The sequence below is a fragment of the Caretta caretta genome, chromosome 5, assembly GCF_965140235.1.
Source record: "Caretta caretta isolate rCarCar2 chromosome 5, rCarCar1.hap1, whole genome shotgun sequence".
NCBI classification, from domain to species: domain Eukaryota; kingdom Metazoa; phylum Chordata; order Testudines; family Cheloniidae; genus Caretta; species Caretta caretta.
The window spans coordinates 16,912,231-16,937,452 of record NC_134210.1 but is presented as its reverse complement, the minus strand read 5'-3'; the positions used below and the strand labels follow the sequence as shown (position 1 = coordinate 16,937,452).

The 25,222-nt window shown below is 45.6% G+C and overlaps 1 long non-coding RNA gene across 1 annotated transcript in view; it reads left to right on the top strand.

Moving 5' to 3' along the window:
- The window catches only part of LOC142072101 (uncharacterized), a 31,023-nt gene extending 7,288 nt beyond the window's left edge, over nt 1–23,735 (top strand). The window contains exons 2-4 of the long non-coding RNA XR_012668373.1: nt 17,100–17,163; nt 22,314–22,597; nt 23,523–23,735. This is a non-coding gene — a long non-coding RNA (uncharacterized LOC142072101). The remainder of the gene's footprint in view (nt 1–17,099; nt 17,164–22,313; nt 22,598–23,522) is intronic.
- The last annotated feature ends 1,487 nt before the right edge of the window (nt 23,736–25,222 follow it).

Genomic DNA, 25,222 nt, shown 5'->3' with positions numbered 1-25,222 from the left:
GAGAATCTCTGAGAATATCCAAGACTATCACCAAGATGTGAGAGGTTAATCCCGCCCCTCTGGTCAACTTTAGCTTTGTGTTAGACTTTGAGTTGGAAGTAGTGGCAGTTCCCTCGAGTTTAGTCACAGACTCCTGAAACATTGATTTGCCACAGACATAGATCACAGACTCCGGAAATTGATAAGAATGTATTCATAAAAAAACAGCACAATACATTTTGCTCAGAAAAACATTCCAGGAATCAGCATAAAAAATATTACGATCAATCCACAAACTTTTGACCCTGGAGTTTTGGGGCGGCTGATCAAGAACAACACATGCCAGATATGAACTTGAATCTTCTCCTGTCCAAGGAGACGGACCCATATGCACGTTTTTATAGGAGTGGCTAGTGATAGGGGTGCTTTAGTTTTCTGCGCATAAGAAGAGGTCCAATTTTCAGGAAGTGAAACCCCCTGAAAACACCAACCACCCAGAAAACTTAAGGAGTCTCAAGGTAGGCACAAAACTCACTAGTCACTTGTGAAAGCCTTGCCCGATAAAACTTAGGCCTTGATCTTGGGGTGAACTCAGCGTGGGCAGAACCCTGCCTAAGCAGGAGATAGAGAAGACGAGTAGTTGGCTAGGTAGAATGGCCAGCAGATAAATGGAGAAGAGACTCTAATGGTAAAGTACATGTACATGGGCAGAAGGGGTTCAAGCAACAAGGGAATATGTGCAGAGGGAGAGAAGAGAACCATGTGACAGAAAAAGGGAGAGGGAAACGAGTTGGGAGGGTGAGAGATTAAAAGAGACAAGCAAATGGATGCAGTTCAATTAACTTTTTACAGAAAGGATACAACTCTTGTCCCATTGCAGACAGCTAACAATACCTACTTACCTTCCTAACATGGCTTTTCCATAACCACTGCAGCTGCCACAGGGGTATTATGTGATCAAAATAGGTGTGGGAAGGATTTGGTCCATGTGATCAAAAGTGGAAGGAAAAGTGACCCATACAACCATTCATTAAGCCGTGCCCCACAGAAGTCTGAGAACCCTTGATCTATGGTTCCATTCTTCTGCCAGTGAAGGTTTCTTGAAACGTATGTTTCAGAGTGTGTCATAAAGTTTGGGTTCGGATGTTCCAAACTGTGGAGCTTCCCTTTGGAGACTATTCTAGTGCCCAGTGGAACCACCAGGATGATTGCCCTGATAATACCTGCAGTTTTCCTTGTTAGTTTCATCTGTCACTCCTAGATATACCCCTTTCACTACCCTACACAATTCCTCCCCCTCCTTGACACTTAATGGAATTTACATTCAAAGGGACTAGCTGTCCCAGGAGAAAACGCTGCCTTCCGTGGATGTGTGTTTGAGATCAGGGTTAGGCTGCTGGCCAGTCTCAGGATTTTGAGAATTAAGCTTTGCCACCTAAGGTCTTGCTTCTGTTCCATAAGTGTGAGTGGCAATACTTCCATAGCCTTCAGTGGGGAGCAGTGCCAGCCCCACAGGGTAACTAGAGTGAGGCCATAGGCTAGCTTCTTGATATTTTAGTAGTTCATAGAATCATAGAATATCAGGGTTGGAAGGGACCTCAGGAGGTCATCGAGTCCAACCCCCTGCTCGAAGCAGGACCAATTCCCAGTTAAATCATCCCAGCCAGAGCTTTGTCAAGCCTGACCTTAAAAACCTCTAAGAAAGGAGATTCTACCACCTCCCTAGGTAACGCATTCCAGTGTTTCACCACCCTCTTAGTGAAAAAGTTTTTCCTAATATCCCATCTAAACCTCCCCCACTGCAACTTGAGACCATTACTCCTCGTTCTGTCATCTGCTACCATTGAGAACAGTCTAGAGCCATCCTCTTTGGAACCACCTCTCAGGTAGTTGAAAGCAGCTATCAAATCCCCCCTCATTCTTCTCTTCTGCAGACTAAACAATCCCAGCTCCCTCAGCCTCTCCTCATAAGTCATGTGTTCTAGACCCCTAATCATTTTTTGTTGCCCTTCGCTGGACTCTCTCCAATTTATCCACATCCTTCTTGTAGTGTGGGGCCCAAAACTGGACACAGTACTCCAGATGAGGCCTCACCAATGTCGAATAGAGGGGAACGATCACCTCCCTCGATCTGCTGGCTATGCCCCTACTTATACAGCCCAAAATGCCATTGGCCTTCTTGGCAACAAGGGCACACTTTTGACTCATATCCAGCTTCTCGTCCACTGTCACCCCTAGGTCCTTTTCCGCAGAACTCCTGCCTAGCCATTCGGTCCCTAGTCTGTAGCGGTGCATTGGATTCTTCCGTCCTAAGTGCAGGACCCTGCACTTATCCTTGTTGAACCTCATCAGATTTCTTTTGGCCCAATCCTCCAATTTGTCTAGGTCCCTCTGTATCCTATCCCTACCTGTCACTGTATCTACCACTCCTCCTAGTTTAGTATCATCTGCAAATTTGCTGAGAGTGCAATCCACACCATCCTCCAGATCATTTATGAAGATATTGAACAAAATCGGTCCCAGGACCGACCCCTGGGGCACTCCACTTGATACCGGCTGCCAACTAGACATGGAGCCATTGATCACTACCCGTTGAGCCTGACAATCTAGACAACTTTCTACCCACCTTATAGTGCATTCATCCAGCCCATATTTCTTTAATTTGCTGACAAGAATACTGTGGGAGACCGTGTCGAAAGCTTTGCTAAAGTCAAGAAACAATACATCCACTGCTTTCCCTTCATCCACAGAACCACTAATCTCATCATAGAAGGCGATTAGATTAGTCAGGCATGACCTTCCCTTGGTGAATCCATGCTGACTGTTCCTGATCACTTTCCTCTCCTGTAAGTGCTTCAGGATAGATTCCCCGGAGGACCTGCTCCATGATTTTTCCGGGGACTGAGGTGAGGCTGACTGGCGTGTAGTTCCCAGGATCCTCCTTCTTCCCTTTTTTAAAGATTGGCACTACATTAGCCTTTTTCCAGTCATCCGGGACTTCCCCCGTTCGCCACGAGTTTTCAAAGATAATGGCCAATGGCTCTGCAATCACAGCCGCCAATTCCTTTAGCACTCTCGGATGCAACGCATCTGGCCCCATGGACTTGTGCACGTCCAGCTTTTCTAAATAGTCCCTAACCACCTCTTTCTCCACAGAGGGCTGGCCACCTACTCCCCATGCTGTGTTGCCCAGCGCAGCAGTCTGGGAGCTGACCTTGTTCGTGAAGACAGAGGCAAAGAAAGCACTGAGTACATTAGCTTTTAGTTCTCTATCAGCTTTGCAAGGGTGATGTTTGCACACATGAACTGCTACAAAACCTGAGTAAAGGGGCATGGTGCAATCAAGCACATAGAACTGGAGAGCATGTACTCTAACCATCCGGGAAGCTCAGACCCTGCTGACATCCTATTCAGAGAGTTGCACAGAGATCGCTGTATTGTGGTAGCCTTACCTAGTCTACTTTTAAAAAGTCTCTCATTTGCTTTTAATTTGCCAAATAACTGGTTATCTAAATTAAGGCTTGGAAAAAAAGAAATAGTATTAAATATTTAAAGATCGCCTCAAGTTCCTAAACTTTATTAAAGGAAAATAAATATTTTTTTAAACCAATAAAACTGATTGCTCTTAATCCAGGACTATTCCCCAAGTCCATGCTTCCTATTCTAACTAAATTTGCCACTGTAAAGGTTCATTTATATTTCTAGACACAGCATAGCACACGTTGGTTTGGCATGGGGAACAAAAACATACTGTTTAATAAAGCATATACTTTTTTATTATTGAAAAGTGCACTACCTGGGAGACTCATTTATTAAAGACTTTCACCAAAGGGAAGTGAAATGAGAGACAAAGCAATATTAGATGCAATATTTTCTGCGAAGAGAGAAAGTTCAGCAAGACAACTGTAGACACACTTTAAATGTTTAGTATCTGTTACTGGGGTGCCTTAGACTAAGAGATGGAATTTGAATGGGATTCAGCTAAACATGGGAACTTGCCAGGTTCTTTGTGATGGTATGTAGCACAAAATAGATGGTATCCATTTCATTCTTGTTTGATTAATCAGGGTTTATTGTAGGTAATATAGGCCAAACTCCAGCAAAACGTAAGAGGGTGTAACTCCCAGGCAATTCTCTGGATCAAATTCAGCAGTGACATAAATGATGACGTAACTCACCACTGAAGGCCTCAATCTGATTGCATTTACACTGGTATTAAACCTCTGATGTCATTGGAGTTACTTTCAGTTTGCACTGGTGTTACCAAGAAAAGACTCACGGGGGTAGGAGGATTCCCAGCACAGCCTATGTTCTGTGTATTTTTCTTTCAGATTGCAAGCTAATCTGGCCAGAGATTGTTATTTTGTGTCTTTTACAGAGGTGAGCACATTCTTGGCCCTAAATAATCAATGCTGGATATAGTGTGTATAGGTTGTTACATAAAGCAGTTGTACATCTAGCATAGCATTAAGGCTTTCCAACAGCGACTCTGCATCTACCAGAGAGAAGTCTCTCAAAGGATGTGATCTTATCAGATAGCCCTGGAGAACAGTCTGTTTTCTACTCATTGCTGAGCCCTGTTAGTTTACCAGGGCCTCCAAGTGAATAGTTACTTTTCAAAGGTTTTGAGCTTGAATGGAAGAAATTGCTCTGATTCTTCAGTTTAGGCACATGCATGTCATGATTGTTTCACCCAGAAAACACAATTGTTTAAACAACCACACGAGCATATTGCTCTAACCCTTGTTCTTCCCAACCTAGCCCCTTCCTACTACATTCATAGTATCATGTCTAAAATTTACAATTAAGCTGATTGGCACGGGGGCCACGTCTCTTTCTTTTGTAGTTTGGTGTGCTGGGGGAAAAAAAGCAAGCATAGCTGTGTTTCAGTGTTGAGTGAATTTAGTCCCCCTGTATGATGTGATCCACTCTCAGAACCTTTTTATCTTTATTCACACGCAGGTATTAGTGTCATTAGATCTGTACAAAGTTGCCATTGTGCATTTAGCACACTTATCCATCCCAATTGTAGTATAACTTCCGTCTATAGCACTACAAGACTGTAAGGGAGGACATCGGAAGAAGAAAAGGTGAGCAAGAACAAATATAAGTATATGAAAATCATTTCCTGTTCTTACCTACAGATCCAAAGCATACCATGTCTCTTCTAAATTTAAATGATGCAAGGTGAAAAGTGTCAAGATATAAAATCTATTACCACCATCTATGCTATATCCCTCAGTGCTCTTTAAAGAATGGAAAATTAAATGGATAAAGAAGGGTCTGAGATATCTAGGAGCTATAGTGAATCCAGGACTAGATAATGTGATAGCGGACAACTAGGTGCAATTGATTCAAAGAATAATTGAGGATCTAAATAGATGTGGCACCTGGAAATCAAGTTCACAGGGATGACTAAATGCAATGAAATTGGTGTCAGCAGCCAATTTATTTGGTTTATATATGCTACCATTGCAAATAAAGTGGCCCATACTCAGTCCCTGCACAAAGCCTGAGCATGTGGGCTTTGCACAGAAGGCCTAATAATCTTTCTTCCCCAGCCTACATGGAGGGGGCCCGGAACAACTGTGCAGCCACTCCACCATGGTTATTGGTCAGTGACCCCCTATGCACAGAGCAAGTAGACACACACCACAGACTGAGATGCTGTCCTGTGCTTCCCAGAGGTGCAGTTTCGTGTAGCAACGTGCACCATTGAAACGTGAATGGAATGTGGAGGGAGCAGCAAAGGCGGCAGGATAGAAGAGTTTGGAGGAAGCACCAGGAAGTCTGTGTGCACCTGGTTATAATGCTAGCTGCAGTTGCAGCATCTCTGTAAATAGTTCTCTTAACAAAGAGGCAGTTTAGTTTTAGAAGCATAGCATCCTTTCATGTTACTCATGAATGAAGTACATGAAAGGCAGAACTTGCAGACCAGGGTGTGAAGGGGCTATGGTGGCTTTAAGCCACCTGTGTGCTCTCCTGGTCCTGGGCCATTCTAAGAGCTAGAGAGGACCCTGGTGTACCTTAGACAGCACTGGGGGTCCACTCTAAATTATGGTAGCCTCTCTGGGCTACCATACAGGCCACAGAGCTGCGTGGAATCTCCATCAAGCTACAGCCCTGCCTGACACTCCCCTTCCACCCTAAGCCCAGCCTTTAGCGCATGCCATGGTTTACAGGGTCCTCAGAAGGCAGCCTTATGGCGACCATCCGCAGTGCCCACCTGGAGGAATCCTCCCTTGGATGGCTTTTAGTGTTAGGATCCCAACCAGGGCAGTCAGGACCAAGGGTCAGAGCAGGGCAAACCTGAGTAGCAGAAGAGTGCGTAGTCAAGTTCCAGGCCAGAGTCAATACCAAGGGCCAGAGTCTGAGTCAGGTTTCAGGAGGCAAAGTCCAAATCAAGTCAGGGCAAGGCACAGTCATTGCAGCTATAGGAAGTCTGCACTGTTACCTGGACACTTCCTGGAGCGCCCCTTAGGTTTATATAGGGCCGGGAATCAATCAGGAGTCATGAGGCTGCTGCCTGTCAGACCCCTTGGGGACTTCCCATGGTCAGTGTCCACAGTGGGTTATAGGCAGTGGTGCACAAGCTAGTTATAGCTGCTACCGAGTGGAAGCATGGAGATGTCAGCTGCACAGCAGCTCTACAGGCCTGGCTTTTGGACCTGAGGGGCTTTACAGTTAATGCCTTTTATCCTGAATAAAAGTGGAGGTGAGGCTGTCACCTATAGGTTGCAAGCCGATTGGCCATGCACCTCCTCTGCCAAGGAGAAAGCAAAGCCCCTCCCTGCACAGCCTGTCGTCAACCTGTCTCCTATTCCCAGCCCCGGCAGTGCAGTCATGATGATTGCACACTCCTTTTCAGACTTTTCACCTCTGAAGAGGGCGGGATTTATCTCAACTACATACAATTAACAAAGCTCCTCAAAATCCACATGAGCACACAAGAAAGCAAGAATGAAGCCAGGTGAACAACTCAGTCCACAATATTGAAAAGGACCAACATTATGAAGTACCATCCAGTTCTGAACCTTGTGCAGACCCTACCCTTCAGTGGGGACATGCAGCTGTGCAACCCATGGAACAACTTGGAAATTAATAAATATTCTCCTACGTCCCTTCTTTTTTTCTCATGAAAACAAAACAGGGAGAAGGAAATTCAATCCCGGGAGCCCACTATTTCTATATAAGAATGATCAGAAGGTATAAATTCCGTAACAAAGAAAGGAGAATGGCAGATGAGGGGTACGAGCTAGACTGTGCTCGAGCTGTGATCCCAAAGGAACACACGGGGACAAGGATGTACACGGGGACAAGAACAAGAACACACGGGGACAAGGACGGGGACAATTTCAACCAAAACCCAGGAATGCCAGAGAGAGAATAGCGCTACATTTCAGTTTTGCTTCCCATCCACCAAACAACATTTAAAGGCAGCAGCAAGTATGCCCGAAATGGTAATATCCCTTTGCCATGATAGCTACCAACTTGGCAGTGGTTCAGAAGCTGGAGTGCTGAGATTGCTGTCTATCATGCTGACCATTATTGGCTCATTACTTCCTTTGCTCCCCCATCTCTCTGATTTTAAGCTCTTTGTGGTAGGGGCTGTCTTTTTGTTCTGTGTTTGTACAGCACCAAGCACAATGGGGACCTTGTCCATGAACTGCCCCAGACACTCCTGCAAAATAATAAATAATGATATGCCTAGCCTCACCCCCAGTCTCCAGTGTGCATGTTTAGGTGGGGTTGTTTATTTTTCTCTTTTCTTCTTGCCTCCCATTTCAATGTAATGCTGATGCCGAAGTAACTAACTAACGATCATGAGCAGCCAGCCAAGTGGATGCAGAGAGCAGAAGCACTGTGACGTTTACAGGATTCAGCGGCATTTAGAGATTTTTAGATTTTTTTCCCAATTCAAAGTAAAAATTAATTTGAAAGGAGAGGGTTCTAGCAAGGCTTTGATTTCCAAAGCCATCAGCACCTTTTCATCAACTTCCTCAGTAGACTTCTTTCCCTTATTAACCTGATCTAAAACTGCCAAAGCAAAAAGCTTTCTGTCTACCACAGTTCAGGAGACTCCATTTTCACAGACATCAAAAAACCTTGCACTTCACACAGGCATCTTTGCAAGTCCATGAGAATCAGATTGCCACAATTTGTCCAGGTTTCAGAGTAGCAGCCGTGTTAGTCTGTAAAAAGAAAAGGAAGCATCCGATGAAGTGAGCTGTAGCTCACGAAAGCTTATGCTCAAATAAATTTGTTAGTCTCTAAGGTGACACAAGTCCTCCTTTTCTTTTTACAATTTGTCCAGAGGGAGTTTGTCACCCTGGAACAATCACTTTGTATGATTAGATTACAATCATTTTCCCGATGCTGATATTAATTTTTAAAAAATATTCTGTAACTGGCCTTTAAGATCATTAATCTTACAGGTAATTACTGTGAATTTGTGTGCATGTGCCTGAAAGAGAAAACCACCAGCAGAGCAGCTGTTCTCTGCTTCATACCGCTTCTGTAGGCAAGCTGGGGAGATACAAAAAGGATAGTGTGTCATTATGCAGGAATTTTTGCTGTGGTGCATCTGTTTTCTCAACTGCCATTACAGAAATCGGGTTATTCGGCAATTGCCAGGCACAGGCAGGCTTTGGGTAGCCTTTCATGCTTCCAGCTTCGAACAAGTAGAAACACACAAGAAGGACATGGCTCACATAAATTCCTCTGCCAGACTCACATCTATCATGATGCCTACATAAACTGTCACGTGAGAAGAGCTAGTGGAGAGAAAGCATGTTGGGACTTAGCTCTGTGTCCACAGACTTCCTGTGTGACCCTGGGCAAATCATTCAGGGCGTTCTTCAGACCACTTTGAAGTCAACAGAAAGACTCACATTGGTTTCAATTTGCTGTTTGCAGTACAAATAAACAGCTTCAGGAGCCAGAAAATAGAGAGTCCAAGCAAAGGAAAAGCCATGTTGCATGTACTACTTTTTCCATCGGAGTTTGAGATGTGAAAGTGTTATATATGTGCTTTGTAAAGTATATTAATCCAATAATAGAAGGTTAGCTCTCTGATAGTGTACGGCACATGGCTCAAGCTGGAATTAACATGAGGAGTTATGCTTCTATTGGTTAAAGTATCCTATGAACAGACTCAAGATTATTGTGACTAATATTGGTACCTTCAAATACCTGTGGATCGTTGCCATATCCTCGCTTTAGTTGTTAGGAAATTATACAGAGTTAGCTCCAGTGACCTTTCCTCGTGGATCAATCCCTCAAATCTTTTTATAATTTTTCTTAGTTTTGGCTGAATTCTCTCTGATTTGTCACCCATTTTCTGGCACTGAAGTGCTCAGAAATGATTGCAGTGTTGTAGGTGTGGTCTCACTAGAGTCTTATTCAGAGGGTCTTATCACAGACTTGCTCATGCCTCAGTGTAGTTCCCCAAACAGCATTATTTTAATGCTGTCATATTGCTCAGCAAAATTATATCCAATTTTCTGCCTATTTCCATCCCTAGGCTTTTCTCTGCACTGCAGGTTTCTGCTTCCCACAGATGTGTTAGGCTCTATTTGTTCAGGTCAGAACTCATTTGGTTTCCTGAAGACATTTCTACCCTCTCTAGTTCCTTTGAGATTATTTCACTGCCCTCACCGTCAACCACAACACTTCCCAATTTACCATCAGTTGTGACTGTAGATGTGCTGCTTATCCCTGCTTCCTGTCCATTAAAAGATGTTAAATAGAACCAAGGCTAACCACCAATATCTATATCGCCACCTACCTCTGTGTCAGACAATATTACTACTTTAAACTATTCGTTGCTTCTATTCCATAAACCAGTTTTCACTACAATCTCACTTGACAGGGCCTATTTATTTAATCATATGTAAGCAACACAAGAACAGGGAGGAACAGGGAAGAAGGAAAGGGAAAGCATATGGGAGAGAACAGTTGGAAGAAGAGGATTTTAGAAGTCAATCCCCTGTGTCAGACACATTATGGATTACCCTAAGCAATCACATCAATAATAAAAAATCAGGCCACAAGAAGACAATCAATAGGATTCTTTTAAAACTGGTATTTTACAGTCCAGGCTGAAGTTATATTGGAAAAAAGATACTTTCTTTTGCAACTGTGCCTTGCATCAGTCTGGTTTAAAAAAATAACTGGGCTCATTATTATGGATTTAGTCCTGCAAAGTGCTGAGCATTCTGGCCCTGGTTCAGCAAAGCACTAAGCACATGCTTAGCTTTAAGCACGCATATAGTTCCAGGGAAGTAAAAGGGGATACTCACATGCTTAAAGTTACACATGTGTGTAAGTGCTTTGCTAGATCAGGGAGACAGAGCTGAAGCCCGAAGCCCCGCACAGAAAGCAGGGGAGTGTGTTGTTTTCCTGGCCATTTAGATATGTTGCTCACATGGGAGATGTATGGAAAATCCAGGGGGAAGAAATACAAAAATCTCTCATTTTTAATAGATTATTTTATTCATTAATTAAAGCATAACATACCATAGGCTGCTTCAGAATGGGTGCGGTTTCCCTAAGACCCCAAGTAAGCTGGGTGGCTTTGTACCAGCCTTAATGTACATTTGAAGGAATAGATGAGGGCAGGAGGATTTGTCAGTAATATGAGACAGTTGTTTGGGCACTCAGCTTTATGTTGTGTTTCCTTGCCACCTTGAGCTGAGGAGCTTTCAGCCTTTGCAAGCTAAAACAGGGTGGAGGCTAGCAGAACTTGGGCAGGAGACCACCAGGGAAGTTGTAGGTTTTACAAAACGTGCTGTTGGTGGTTCACTAGGTGACTCCTCCATCATAGTTTAACCAGTGCTCCAAAAGAGGGGTAAGGGCCTGTCATGGATGGACAAGATCTGTGCTGTGGCCCAGTTTTCATAGGGCAACCCTACACCGAGCACCCTCCTGCAGCAGGCCACAATGCAACAGGCACATCTGCCTCAGTTTCTCTTTTCTGAGTCCCCAGTAACTCTACACCAGACTGTCTTGCCGCAGTAACACCCCTCCTTGGCTGGTGTATTATACAAATATAGTTCATAAGTCCCAAAGCACAGTACATTTATCACTCTGGTGCAAATAGTCCTTAAAATCATACATCCTCTGGGCCATTGGTGTTAACACATACCACATTCCAGCATCTTCTGCCACACCTGGACTCTGTCAGTCTTCCTCTGTCCCTCTGCCAGAACAGCCACCCCAGCCCTTCCAGCTGGAGTGGAATCCCACTTTTTCCAGCAGGAACCCCCATGGCCTCTCTGCTGGGAGATCATCCTCACCAAGGCAGCAGCCAGTGTGATGTTTCCCAGAGTTTCCCAGGGTTGTGGGGCACCTCACTACCACCTGTCCTTCGCATGAGGAAACCTCATCTGTACCTAGCAGGGGTCACCTCCCCAACTCCACTGGCCAAGGGCAACACAAGCCCTCCCTTCCAGGCCTATGTAGACCTCTCTCTCTCTCGCTCTCTCTCTAGGTTTGCAACAGGTACACTCCAACCCTTGAGCCCTCCAAGTGTCCCCCTGGAGCGTCCGGCCCCTGGTTCACTGGATACTCACAGCTCAGCTGCTTCCAAGGAAGCCGTACACACCAGCTTACCGGTTTCCCTTCAGATCACTACTCCACTTAACACACAGAACTTAGCTATGGTTGTAGTGAAAACAAGTAAAAGTCTATTTAACAAAGAGGAGAGATTTAAATGACAGCAAGTAGAACTACTGGAGACAAATGGTTATGTATAAATGAAATAATGGGCATTCCAGAGCCTAGACTTCCTTAACTAGTTCCTGTCATGGCTTGTACTATTGCTCACCAGTGGTTTTCAGCCAGATAGGCTGTGGTCCCTTTTTCATGGAACAATCCATGCTCTCAGCTTGTCTCCTCAGTGAAGGATCCCAGGTGTACTTTAGCAGCCCCAGTTTTACCCCAAAATCCCTTGTCTTTACTCATATGCAGGTCCTGCCCCCCGCTGCTGTTTTTGTTTTTTCCTGCAGATCTTCTCTCATGTGAATTCACAATCTCTTCATTAGCATCAGGCTCAGTAAGGCAAATATGCCTCCATTGTGATATATACAAGGTATAATAATACACATCTGACCAGGCAAACAGCGATAAGCGTCTCCTACCTGCTGCCTGAACAGAACCTGTCCAAGGCCTGTCACTGTCTCGTGCCCTACTTTTAACATCAAGGCTTTAAGAACATACTATCCCATATAGATACATAACTTCTTAAATATTACCCATACATACATTTCCCAAGGACTATGATGTAAGCTATTGGCTAGCGATAGAAAACTTACATGCCACCCTTTGATGAATTATAATGAGTGTACCTGATCCAAAGGCTCTCTGTAAACCCCTATGTACCCCTTACACTCTCTGCTAGTTGGCACCAAGGGGTCCCTCGATCACACCATTCCTCTAACTTAGGGTCAGCGACTGGCTCATCTGTAGACATCAGCTCAGGTCCTTCTTGTCTGGACAGGGCATCTGCTACCACATTTTATTTTCCCTGAATATGTACAGTTTCCATATCATACTCTTGGCATGCTATACTCCAGCATCACAGTCTGGAGCTCATACCTTTTGTTCTGTGTAGTCATACTAATGGAGAATGGTCTGTTAGGACCCTGAACAGGACCTGTTAAACTGGTAAGGCCTTAATTGCTTGACTGCCCACTTAATTGCATAACATTCTCTTTCGATGTCAGAATAATTGTGTTCAGTGAGTGTTAGTTTTTTACTTCAGAAAGCAATGGGATGCTTCTTGTTATTTTCCCCTGCTTGCATCCATACCGCTCCTAGGCCTGTGTCAGATGCATCATTGCATAGTTCAAATATCTTGTCAAAATCTGGACTAGCCAGAATAGGCTTTCTTGCCTTCAGTCTTCCCCCAGGAACCACCTTCTCCAGCCATGGCTCTCTGAAGGTCAGCAGGCTAGTCCCTGCACTGGCTTCCTGACAATTCCAAAGGGCCTGGAGGAGCTTTCCCCAGGGACTTCCTCCAGTCTTCTGACTCTCAGGTCTCTGATCATTTATAGCCCCAGCTGCTGCCCCAACCTCTTAACTGGCCAAACTGGAAGCACTTCTTCTGGCACATGGTTGCTGGACCTACTTCATTTACAGGGGCCAGCCACCCTATGACACCCAGCCTTTAGACAGTCTCCTGGCAGTACCCCTTTAGTGTGCCAGACCCCCAAGGGATCACTCTTTTCCTCAAGCATAGGCCATGTAGCCTCATTGCCTCTGAGACAGCCTTCAGGCTCCAGCACTCCTGATTCTCACTGCAAACTCCAACCAGCCTGCCTTAGCCCTGCTGCGCCGCTGATCAGACTTTTAGCAGCCCGGTCAGCGGTGCTGACTAGAGCCACCAGAGTCCCTTTTCGACCGGGCATTCCAGTTGAAAACAAGATGCCTGGCAACCCTAATGTGAGGAACAGACTGTGAACTTTCCTTACATTCCAGAGACAGCTGTTTGTGGTTTCCCCATGCCCATAGAGTGGGGTTACTTTAACCTTTCCCTAGGCAAAGAATGAGTTACAGCTGGCAAGAAATGTTAGAGACAACAAGAAGGAGTTCTTCAAATATATCAGACAAAAAAGAAAAATCAAGGACAGTGTGAGTCCGCTACTTAATGGAGAAGGTGAGCTGGTAATGGAAGACGATAGGAATGCAGAGCTGCTGAATGCCTACTTTGCTTCAGTCTTCTCACAAAAAATAACATGACCGGATGACTAGCAAAGTTACCGTAGACAAAGGGGAAAATATGCAGATCAGGGATAAATAAAGAACATGTCAGAGATCTTCTGACCAATGTGAATTAATTCGGATCAGTGGGGCCGGATGCTATTCACCCGAGGGTATTGAAGGAATTAGCTGAAGAAATCTCAGAGCCACTGGCAATAATATTTACAAACTCATTGATGACAGAAGAGGTCCCAGAAGACTGGAGAAGGGCTAGCGTAGTGCCCGTCTTTAAAAAGGTGGAAAAGGAGGAGCCGGGGAACTATAGACCAGTCAGCCTGGCTTCAATACCTGGAAAGCTATTAGAGTAATGTATAAAACATTCAATAAGCGAATACCTGGAGGATGAAGGGGTGATCACTAGCATCCAGCATGGATTTACCAAGAACAAATCATGCCAAACCAGCTTGATTTCCTCCTTCGACAGGGTAACTGATTTGGTGGATAGGGAGAAATGCGATGGACATAATATAACTGGACTTCAGCAAGGCTTCTGACACAGTCCCATATGACATTCTGATAAGTAATCTGGAGAAATGCAGGCTTGACAGAACTACCATTAAGTGGATACATAATTGGTTAAACAACTGCTAACGAAGAATAACTATTAATGGAATGATGTTGGATTGGAGGAAGGTCTCAAGTGGGGTTCCACAGAGCTCTGTTCTGGGTCCAGTGTAATTTAACATCTTTATGAATGACCTGGATGTAGAAATACGGAGCATACTGATCAAGTCTGCAGATGACAGAAAGCTGGGGGGAGGGAGTTTCCAATACTTTGGAGGAAAGAGCGAAAATTCAGAGGGATCTTAGAGGCTATAGACAACAAAATGAAATACAACAAAGACCAATGTAAGGTGCTGCACTTAGGGAAGAAAGAACAAATGCACAAAATACAGAATGGGGGGAAACTGGCTTGGCAGCAGCACTGCTGAGAAGTATTTGGGAGTTGTGGTGGATCACAGCCTCATCAGCAGTCAATAATGCAATGCTGTTGCAAAAAAAAGCAAATGCAATTTGAGGTTGCATTAACAGAGGATTCAGAGTAACAGCCGTGTTAGTCTGTATTTGCAAAAAGAAAAGGAGTACTTGTGGCACCTTAGAGACTAACCAATTTATTTGAGCATAAGCTTTTGCGAGCTACAGCTCACTTCATCGGATGCATGCAAATCATGGGAGGTGATTATATTGCTCTACTCAATGCTGTTTAGGCCTCAACTGGAGTAGTGTGTCCAGTTTTGGTCACCGAAGTATAGAAGGGATGTAGAGAAACTGGCAAGGATCCAGAGGCGAGCGACAGAGATGATCAAGGGGATGGAATGAAAGCTATATGAGCAAAGGCTGAAAGAACTGGGTATGTTTAGTTTGGAAAAGAGGAGATGATAGCGGTCTTCAGATACTTGAAAGGCTGCCATAAGAAAGATGGAGAAAAGTTGTTCTCTCTTGCCACAGAGGTCAGGACAAGAGGCAATGGGTTCAAACTACGGCATAGCAGATTTTGATTTAATCTCAGGAAAAACTTCCTAACTGCAAGAACAGTGGGACAATGGAACAAAGAGCCCAGGGACTGTGGAATCTCCTTCGCTGGAGGTTTTCAAAAGGAGGCTGGAGAGCCATCTGTCTTGGATGACTTAGACACAACAAATCCTGCATCTTGGCAGGGGGCTAGATTAGAATGATGACCCTTGTGGTTCCTTCTAACCATATGATTTTGGATTCCCATTTTTTCCTTATTTTTTTATTAGTTGTTTAATAAATTGTATTTGCTTTGAACTATATGTAATGATCAGTGGGTCAGGAAAACATCCGATGCAAAAAGACCCTAACCCTAACCCCTGTCCTAAGTGACCACAACAAGACTGTGGGGTCAATCCTCCCAGGAATCATGGGCCAAGTTTTGTTGGGGTTACAAGGATTCTGCCACACAGGAGAGTGGAAGGGGAGTCCTCAAGGTCAGGCAGGCCTCCAAGTAAAGGGAGTGGGAGCGAGGACTCAGATCCTTTCGCTCGCCAATTCCACTGGTGTTGTGTATAAGTCAGGAAAGTTCCCCAGAATAGTCAGACCATTCCCCCGCTAGTCCCAACCCAGATCTGCTGTGTCCCTATGACCTCACTTCTGATCAAAGTTTCCTGTCACCTCCAGTTCATTGTTCTTCTGCTGCAAAACTATGCCTGCCTGATCCTCCTGCTATTAAGAGTCAATTGTTCAGTCATTGGGGTTCCCACGGTCTTTCCCGGATCCTGCATTGATATGTGTTGATTCTATCTAGCCTTGTGATGGGTTATTCATATTACCCCAGAGAGCTACAGGAAACAAATGCCTCCTGGTCTGCCCAAGGAGAAGCAGTCCCTTTCTGCACCTATTGGAGAGCAATACTAAGCCAAATGGATCACTCCCATGCATATCATTCATAAAAATATTACAGAAAATTCCCACTTCTGTCATAGGGCTACCAAGCTATTTAAATACTTACATGGTCCTCAACTCTGTAGTGTCAGAGTGCTGTAGCGTCAGCTATGGGAGTTGGTTACTTTCAGAGGAGGCGTAAAACAGAAGTTCTGTCCCCTCCCTTGCTTTTCATACATGCATACACACGAACTCCTTGCCATAAGATAGCATTGAGGCCAAGTGCTTAGCAGGATTTTCTTGTAAAGGACTGGAAATTTACATGGATTACCATTATAATTCTAATATTCTTTTCAAGACTAAAGAGAGAGTTGTGGAAAGGTTGCAAATCGTTCTGTTTCAGGGCATAAACTGACGTCTAACTAATGGGGGTTAGGAAGAAACTTTGCTTGGATAGGTTATCCCAAAACTGCAGAGTTTTTGCACCTTTGGCTGGTGCTGGCCACTGTCAGAGGCAGAATACTGAACTAGCTGGATCCCTGGTCTGATCTACGGTGGCAATTCCTACATCTCTAAACATTCCTGTTTTACATTCCATGATGGAGTAAAACCAGGCAGAACTCAGCAGCTCTGACTAAGCTTGGCTTTGAAATGTTGTGTCATTTGAACCTATAATTCAAACCAAAACTCAGAAACTGTGAACCCAAGTGGATCCAAATGAAAGAAAACATTTGCACCAATCCCTCTGAAGCAAAACCTCCCAGTCTGGTGCACTGTTACTTACAATGACAGGTTTCAGAGTAGCAGCCGTGTTAGTCTGTATCAGCAAAAAAGAACAGGAGTGTCACAAATACTCCTGTTCTTGTTACTTACAGTGTCTATGTATTACAAAGAGGGGTGAATTAGAAATAATGCCTGAGACCAACAGGATAGGAGACCGGTTGTTTCAAGGTGGAATGGCATGGAAAGTCAGTCAACCTTTAATTTGAGTTTTTTTCCTCCTGTACTTCATTTAGGAGGGGGACAGAGGAGGGCAGATGAAGTTATCAAAATATAGTGACCCAACATCCTGCAGTTCTGGTGAGTTCTCCTCCCCAATTTCTATTACACCTCTTTTATTTTCAAACAAGTTATTGTTTAAATATTGCATCTTATGGAAACCTAACCAGCATGAGTGAGGTCACATGAAGCTACCGATGCTAAATTCCCTGAAACCCACAGCACATTATATCCGACCTCAGCGACTCAACCCTCTGAAACTAATCGTGGGGGGATCTCATTCCATTGGCGCAATAGGAGCTGGAAACTAGGCCACTGTCATGCTAATAAGAAACACAGAAGGAACCCTGTAATTGGAAGCCTTTTGCTTCCTAGGGTTGTTTCCCTGGAGTGAAATTATTTCTCTTATGGGATGAGAGAGAAAAAGCAGGGCTAATGCTGTGAGAGTTTGTAAGCCGGGACTGCTCTGTCCTGTAGACTCTATTTTGTTCCTGTTAGGTCTGGAGAGGTGCACTGTGGGCGTGTGGGAAGAAAGCAACCAAGGCTAGGTCTGTGTTTGCGGCTGTGTGTAGACTAGTACAGAGACTGCATGCCCACCTAGCACAGGTATAAATAGCATGCAGACTGTGAGGCACTGCTTAGGCAAATAGAGTAAAGACACATCTGAACCAGAGCCGGCGCTAGCCCCTTGGGGGACCCTAAGCAGGAAAATCCCCCCCCCATACTAAAACAGGCAAATTCTTATAATAAAAAGTGAATAGGGGGCCCCCTTGAGCTGCTTGAGGCCCTAAGCAATTGCATAGTCTGCTTATGCCAAGCACTGGCTTTATCTGACTTTAATTAAGGGGAGGGACAAGTAGGGCACTCATTCCCTCAAGTACCCTTAACAGTAAGCTTTGGGGCTCCACAGGCCCACCCAATGATACCTTGAATAGCCATGCAGGGAGAGTAGATCAACTGGAGACTCCTACCTGCACTCCCCATTCCAGATTTCTGGAATGAAGAGTGCAGGTAGGAGGCCACCAGATTCTGGATTTAAGAGGGGTGCTGTTTGGGTGGGTTAGGGTCCTAAGCTATCCTGCCCTACCTTAAGTTCTGTTCCAGGTTTGAATTATACACCTTCCACAGCTTTCTACGTACCAAACAGTGCCTCCCATATCTACACGGCTATTTTCAGTAGTGTCACATCCGGCTGCCTCCTCAGCGCAGCTGGGAAAGGCTCCAGCAGCTCCCAATTGTCTGTTCTGATCTGACCAATCTCATAGTCCTGGGCTTGCTTTGAGGTGAAAGTTTACACCTTCTATTACCAGTCACCTTGAGAATCCTGTCCTGCTGCTCATGTCTCTCACCCCATATTCAGGCACATCAGTCATACCGAACCTGCGGCAGGAGTTCCAAACAGGTAGGTCATTTTGCTTAAGTAATGCCTGGGCAACTGACTGACTTACCATAGCTGGAACATGATTTCTGCAGAGCTTGACAAATTAAGTACAGACAGATTTTACTTGCAATTCTTACATAATACTTTGCAGCCACTTGCTTTCATGAGAAAATTCAAGCAGTGCGATAAGCAACAGAAGTGTCTAAAGTCAACCACGCACCCCAGAGTATGCAGTGGGTTCATATTGGCAGATGGAATTAATCTGGGGCTCTGAGAGCTCATGCAATAGTCCTGACCCAACATAGTCTTTTCCCTTACAAAAGTTTTTAATTGGTAGTGCTATGCATCTTCTGGAGGTATGTTAATGTATCTTAATTTGGAGCTCAGCAAGGCAAAACTGATATCCTGAGACAGACATTGGTAAGTGAACAGTTGGGTGCTGGTCCACCTACCTGGGAAGGTGGTGAAAAGATGGTCTCTCTAACTCAGCTTTCTTGAGAGCCCAGATTACTGTGCTCACAGCTCCATAAAACAGTACTATTGCCATTTTTAGAATATCCTGCAATAGAATAGCATGGGGTCCCATGATGTTAATCATAGAATCATAGAATCATAGAATATCAGGGTTGGAAGGGACCCCAGAAGGTCATCTAGTCCAACCCCCTGCTCGAAGCAGGACCAATTCCCAGTTAAATCATCCCAGCCAGAGCTTTGTCAAGCCTGACCTTAAAAACCTCTAAGGAAGGAGATTCTACCACCTCCCTAGGTAACGCATTCCAGTGTTTCACCACCCTCATAGTGAAAAAGTTTTTCCTAATATCCCATCTAAACCTCCCCCACTGCAACTTGAGACCATTACTCCTCGTTCTGTCATCTGCTACCATTGAGAACAGTCTAGAGCCATCCTCTTTGGAACCACCTCTCAGGTAGTTGAAAGCAGCTATCAAATCCCCCCTCATTCTTCTCTTCTGCAGACTAAACAATCCCAGTTCCCTCAGCCTCTCCTCATAAGTCATGTGTTCTAGACCCCTAATCATTTTTGTTGCCCTTCGCTGGACTCTCTCCAATTTTTCCACATCCTTCTTGTAGTGTGGGGCCCAAAACTGGACACAGTACTCCAGATGTTACCTGCACACTCTTCCCCCCGCCACCACCCTGTCTTTTGAGTACTCAGGAAATAAGGGACCCAGTTTTACCTCTCCATGGGCTCAAGGCTAACACCTATTCCCGGTGGACTCAGGGCTCTGCAGGGCCTTTTCCCAGTGAAAGAGCCTTACACAGTAATATTCTTAACCTCTATTTATTAACAGTCACCAAAACAGAATAAACACGTTAAGCATACAATGTTCCCAACTTCCAATAAGACAGACAAACTTTTTCAGGTGGCCAGTCAGGATGAGGTTGTCTGTGGCTCCAACTTCTGCACAGTATGGTTGGCAGGGTGTGATGCTTTTGGCAGCTCTGATCTTGGGCTGTGTTCTGGAATCAGGTTCCAAAGAACTTCCTTTTGGACCCCAGTTTCTATTGTTAAAACTTGGATCCTATTTTGCTCTACCTTAACCAATCATTCTACACTAACGTGCTACAAAATGGTATTTTCCACCAATCCTAGCCCATTACGAAACAATTCTTTAACCAACAGACCCCACCACCTTAGTTGATTTAAATCTTGCAAAATTAGTTATGCCACAGACAGAAACAATTAAAGAATCAGACAGAGACCACATAGATAAACAATAGGGAAGTAAGAGCCATAAAAGCAAAACAATAGAGAAGTATGGATTTCACAACCACAGATGTTGATAAGTGAGTTTCTTGCCAGACGGAATGCTATCAAACAATGCTTTCTTTAAACATCTTAAGATCTGTCTCTTAATCTGGTGATGGTGGGTACTATTAGGACAGGAGCGCCTTCTTAACAGCCCGATATTACATTGTTTTTGTGCAATTGAGATGGAACCTGAGGACCTGACTCTGCAACTTAGCTCATGGCTGCTGTCTCTTACTCAGACTGCCGTTTTTACTGCAGAAGAAGGCCTCAGACCTTACAATGTAGCCACTGATGCAAGGTTCCCTGGAACCCACACCACATGACAAACAAGTTTAAATACAAACTCGACATCGTTCCTGTCTTCAGCATTGGGCAGCTAGAGGAAATGAAGCGTAATTGCTTTCTCAGCCACCACTGGTAGTAGAGTCAGTTGCCTTTCGCTAGATGGTGGTTCTGGTTTAGGAGAAGACTTAAAGGTCAGGATTGCAACCATCCAGCAGAGGAAGGGAGGGAAACTTGGATTTCGCATGATATTCCCGAATGGCTCAGAGAACAGAAGGCAAATAAAAAGAACCCAACTTGTATTATTATTTTAAATCTCATGATTTCTTGGGGCCTGCCTTGTGGTTTTTGATCATTTGAGGTTGACAAATCAGACGTCAAGAATTATAACATTCAAAAACCAGTCGGAGAACACTTCAATCTCTTTGGTCACTCGATTACAGACCTAAAAGTGGCAATTCTTCAACAAAAAAAACTTCAAAAACAGACTCCAACGAGAGACTGCTGAATTAGAATTAATTTGCAAACTGGATACAATTAACTTAGGCTTGAATAAAGACTGGGAGTGGATGTGTCATTACACAAAGTAAAACTATTTCCCCATGTTTATTCCACCACCCCCTCCCCACTACTGTTCCTCAGACGTTCTTGTCAACTGCTGGAAATGGCCCACCTTGATTATCACTACAAAAGGTTCCCCCCGCCCCCCACTCTCCTGCTGGTAATAGCTCACCTTACCTGATCACTGTCATTACAGTGTGTATGGTAACACCCATTGTTTCATGTTCTCTGTGTATATAAATCTGTATTTTCCACTGAATGCATCTGATGAAGTGAGCCATAGCTCACGAAAGCTTATGCTCAAATAAATTTGTTAGTCTCTAAGGTGTCACAAGTACTCCTTTTCTTTTTGACTTAAGTTAGGAAATTCTGCTCCCTGTGTAAATGAAAGCAGTGGTGTTTCTCTAGAGTAGAACTGTTACATTGGTGTGACCAAGAACAGGCTTAGCCCTAAGCAGTTACCAGAGATATCACACCCCAGAGGTGCTTCCCGTAGCACAGAGCTTCCTAACACCATGGTAAGGTATGTAGTTCAGTCCTGAGCCAGAGGAAACAAGCCCTCTGCTGAGTCATCAACACCACTTCCTGCTGCACCTAGAAGTTCCTTGCAGATTGCCCATGTAATTATTGATTTAACATGTTTGTTTTGTATGATCTGGCAGAACAAGGGTCTGAACGTATTTTGTTGTTTTTCACGTCATAGAAATCACTGCTCCGCTCCATTTGCAGCTAATTCTGGGTAGCTGGCTCTGCATTCAGCCATCCTAAATTCTTCTAAGGGCTGGCATCCGGCTCCTCTGCTCAGCTGGCTGTCCTTGAACTGCTCCTCGGTCTCTGGGGGGGCAGGGCGTAGCTCAGTGGTTTGAGCATTAGCCTGCTAAACCCAGGGTTGTGAGTTCAATCCTTGAGGGGGCCACTTAGGGATCTGGGGCAAAAATTGGGGATTGGTCCTTGTAGGAAGCCAAGGTGGCTCCCCTCCGAACCAGAGCCACCCTTTCAGCCTGAGTGGGCGGGGCCAGGCCAAGCTTCCACCAATTCCCGGAAGGGGAAGGGTGGGCCAGGAAGTACAAAGGGCAGTGCAGTGAAGAGAGCACCAGGGAGGGAGACAGACACAGGCTGCTCCCTCGTGATCCTGCTGCTGACCCAGGCGAAGCCCTGGGCAAGGAGGAACCTGACTGGGAGGAAGGCCTATGGCAACCCGGGCTGCCAGCCGCTGAATACCCAGAGGACCTGGAGGGGCCTGACTGCAGCCCGGGCCAGCGGGAGTCTGATACCGAGGGGGAGCGGGAGCGCCCCGCAGCGGAATCCCCGGAGGAGATGGAGGGACCGGAGCGGCCCGCAACGGAATCCCCGGAGGAGATGGAGGGACCGGAGTGGCCCGCAGCGGAATCCCCGGAGGAGATGGAGGGACCGGAGTGGCCCGCAGCGGAATCCCCGGAGGAGATGGAGGGACCGGAGCGGCCCGCAGCGGAATCCCCGGACGAGATGGAGGGACTGGAGCGACCCGCCTGAGAGACCGGGTAGGAAGTAGCCCAGGGGCCGAACTACACCGTGGGGTGGGTGTGTTTGGTCAGCGGGCGCAGACAGCCCCGCTGACCCAGCGGCGGGACTTTCACCTCCCGCCACTGTCAGGGCCCTGGGCTGGAACGCAGTGGAGTTGGGTGGGCCTGCGTTCCCCTACCCCGGCGCTCCCCTGCCTGAGGGGCACACGACTGACTCCGGCCGGCACACCTTCCCTGATAATTCCCCAACGCCCAGAAGGTGTGGCTGAGGCCTGCCACGGAGACCATAGCTCTCCATCGCCCCTAGGGGCTCGGAGGATCGACCAACACCTGTCACAGTCCTGCTTTGAGCAGGGGGTTGGACTAGATGACCTCCTGAGGTTCCTTCCAACCCTGATATTCTATGATTCTATGTGCTTTGACTTGTACCTTCCCTTTCTGAACAGCATTTCATTCAGCTCACCTGTAATGCAGTGCACTCCGCACATGGGAATACAGTCCAGTTCACAGGCAGCACAGAACATTTTGCAGCTGACAAAGCAATCACAATAAAAGGAGCATGGGTTTGCTCTGACACGCCAGATAGGCTGCCCACTACCATATGACACTGTACAAATGCCACATAATTTGTGTCATGGACTGTCGCTAGAGGTGTGTGCATGAGCCTTTTGCCCCAAAATCCAAACCTGGAACAGAATTTAAGGTAGGGCAGGATAGCTTAGGACCCTGACCCACCCAAACAGCACCCCTCTTAAATCCAGAATCTGGTGGCCTCCTACCTGCACTCTTCATTCCAGAAATCTGGAATGGGGAGTGCAGGGATCTACTCTCCCTGCATGGCTATTCAAGGTATCATTGGGTGGGCCTGTAGAGCCCCAAAGCTTACTGTTAAGGGTACTTGAGGGAATGAGTGTCCTACTTGTCCCTCCCCTTAATTCCTCAGGTTCCTTCAAGACATGTGCAATAATACCTGGGGGTGCCAACCTACCAGCTGCTCCCTGAAGAGACAGAAGCAGGGAGCAATCCAGCTAGCAAGTGGCTAAAAAAATTCTGTATATATATCTCTATCTTCCCACTGTATTTTCCACTGCATGCATCTGATGAAGTGGATTTAGCCCATGAAAGCTTATGCCCAAATAAATTTGTTAGTCTCTAAGGTGCCACAAGTCCTCCTCGTTCTTTTTGCGGATACAGACTGACACGGCTGCCACTCTGAAATTAATGCCATGGTGTATCCTGGGGCCTCCCTCACAACCCAAGAGAGGCAAGAACTACTGAAACATCATCTGCGGCAGAGCTATCGGTGTAGGAGCAGGCAGACCCCCTACATTGGGATTTCTGGGGGAGCAGGCCTCCAGCAGAAGCAGGAAGGCAAAGGGGAGAGAGACTACTGCCCATCCCCAGAAGATGTCTGGAGGCGTAGGAGGTCACTTCCCCTCCTCTGTCCCAGAGACAACTAAAGGGACACATTCATGACTGCTGGGAGTATGGGCAAGTTTCTGCCTTTCCAATATCATCATGAAGTGTGACAGAGGGCTGGGCAAAAGCAGCGGAGCCAGCACTCTGACCACCGTACCTCCAATGAGTTGCCCCAGAGCACCCCTGATTATGGGAACTGTGCCCCATTGCTAGATTGGGATGGGATAGAGCAAGTTAAAGAGCTAGCTAACTCCGTAGCCCAGAGGGTACAAAAGGCACAGGGGATGAGTAGAGTATGTGAGATCTCTCCCCTCCTTGACTCAGGAGCTGAGGACTCCATGGTGCAATATGCTGTGGCATAGTCTATGTAGGTGGCAGGAAAGAACACTAAGAACGTGAGGTGTTTTACGAGAAGGCCTCTGAGCCATTTGTGGGCTAGGAACTAGACAGGAACAAGTCAGCCCTGCCACATGAAGCCAGTGAGTTTCACTTGAATTCATTTGAGTTTATGGGTTCATGCAAACCTGGAACTCCAAGCAAACTCTTGGGTACCCAGGAACCCTGTATTGTGGTTTGAAATCCATGCACGGTGCTATTACGTGGGCTAGGACACTTGTGATATTTCTTCCCCTCCTCCACAAAGATTCAAATGTCCATTGAGCTGCCTCAGTCTCAGAATCCTGTCTCTGCTAGCTGACTGCAAATGACAGAAATCAGAGAAAAAGAAATTCAGCCATTAATATTTACACTTCTTGGGAATGAGAAAGAGGAAGGAGCCCTTGAGAGAAGAGGGGTTGCGTGCGCTGTACATTGCAGATGATTTCTGTTAGTCCAGCTCTGGGATGGAAAGATCAAAAAATCTTCTTGGGAAGGAGGGTCCCGCATAGCTCAGACTCTAGCAATCTGTTCATTTCATGCATTTTTCATAATGTTCTTGTCTTTCACCAGCTGTCTACCACCTTTTCTCATCCTACACAAGTGCCTCAAATATGCCTGCATGGAATTCACTGCCTTCGGCTTCTGCTGTGTAACAGAAATCTCAGTTTCAAGCACAGGGCACAAAATAACTGATGAAAAGAAATAAAAAGCCATGCAAGTATCTGGAAAATGTGTGACAATTACAGCTGTTCACCCTTCGCATGAGATCAATACCACACTCACGCATGCCTCAATCATGAACAGAGCCTTTTATTTAAGGAATAAAAGGAAAGCCAGTTGTAACAA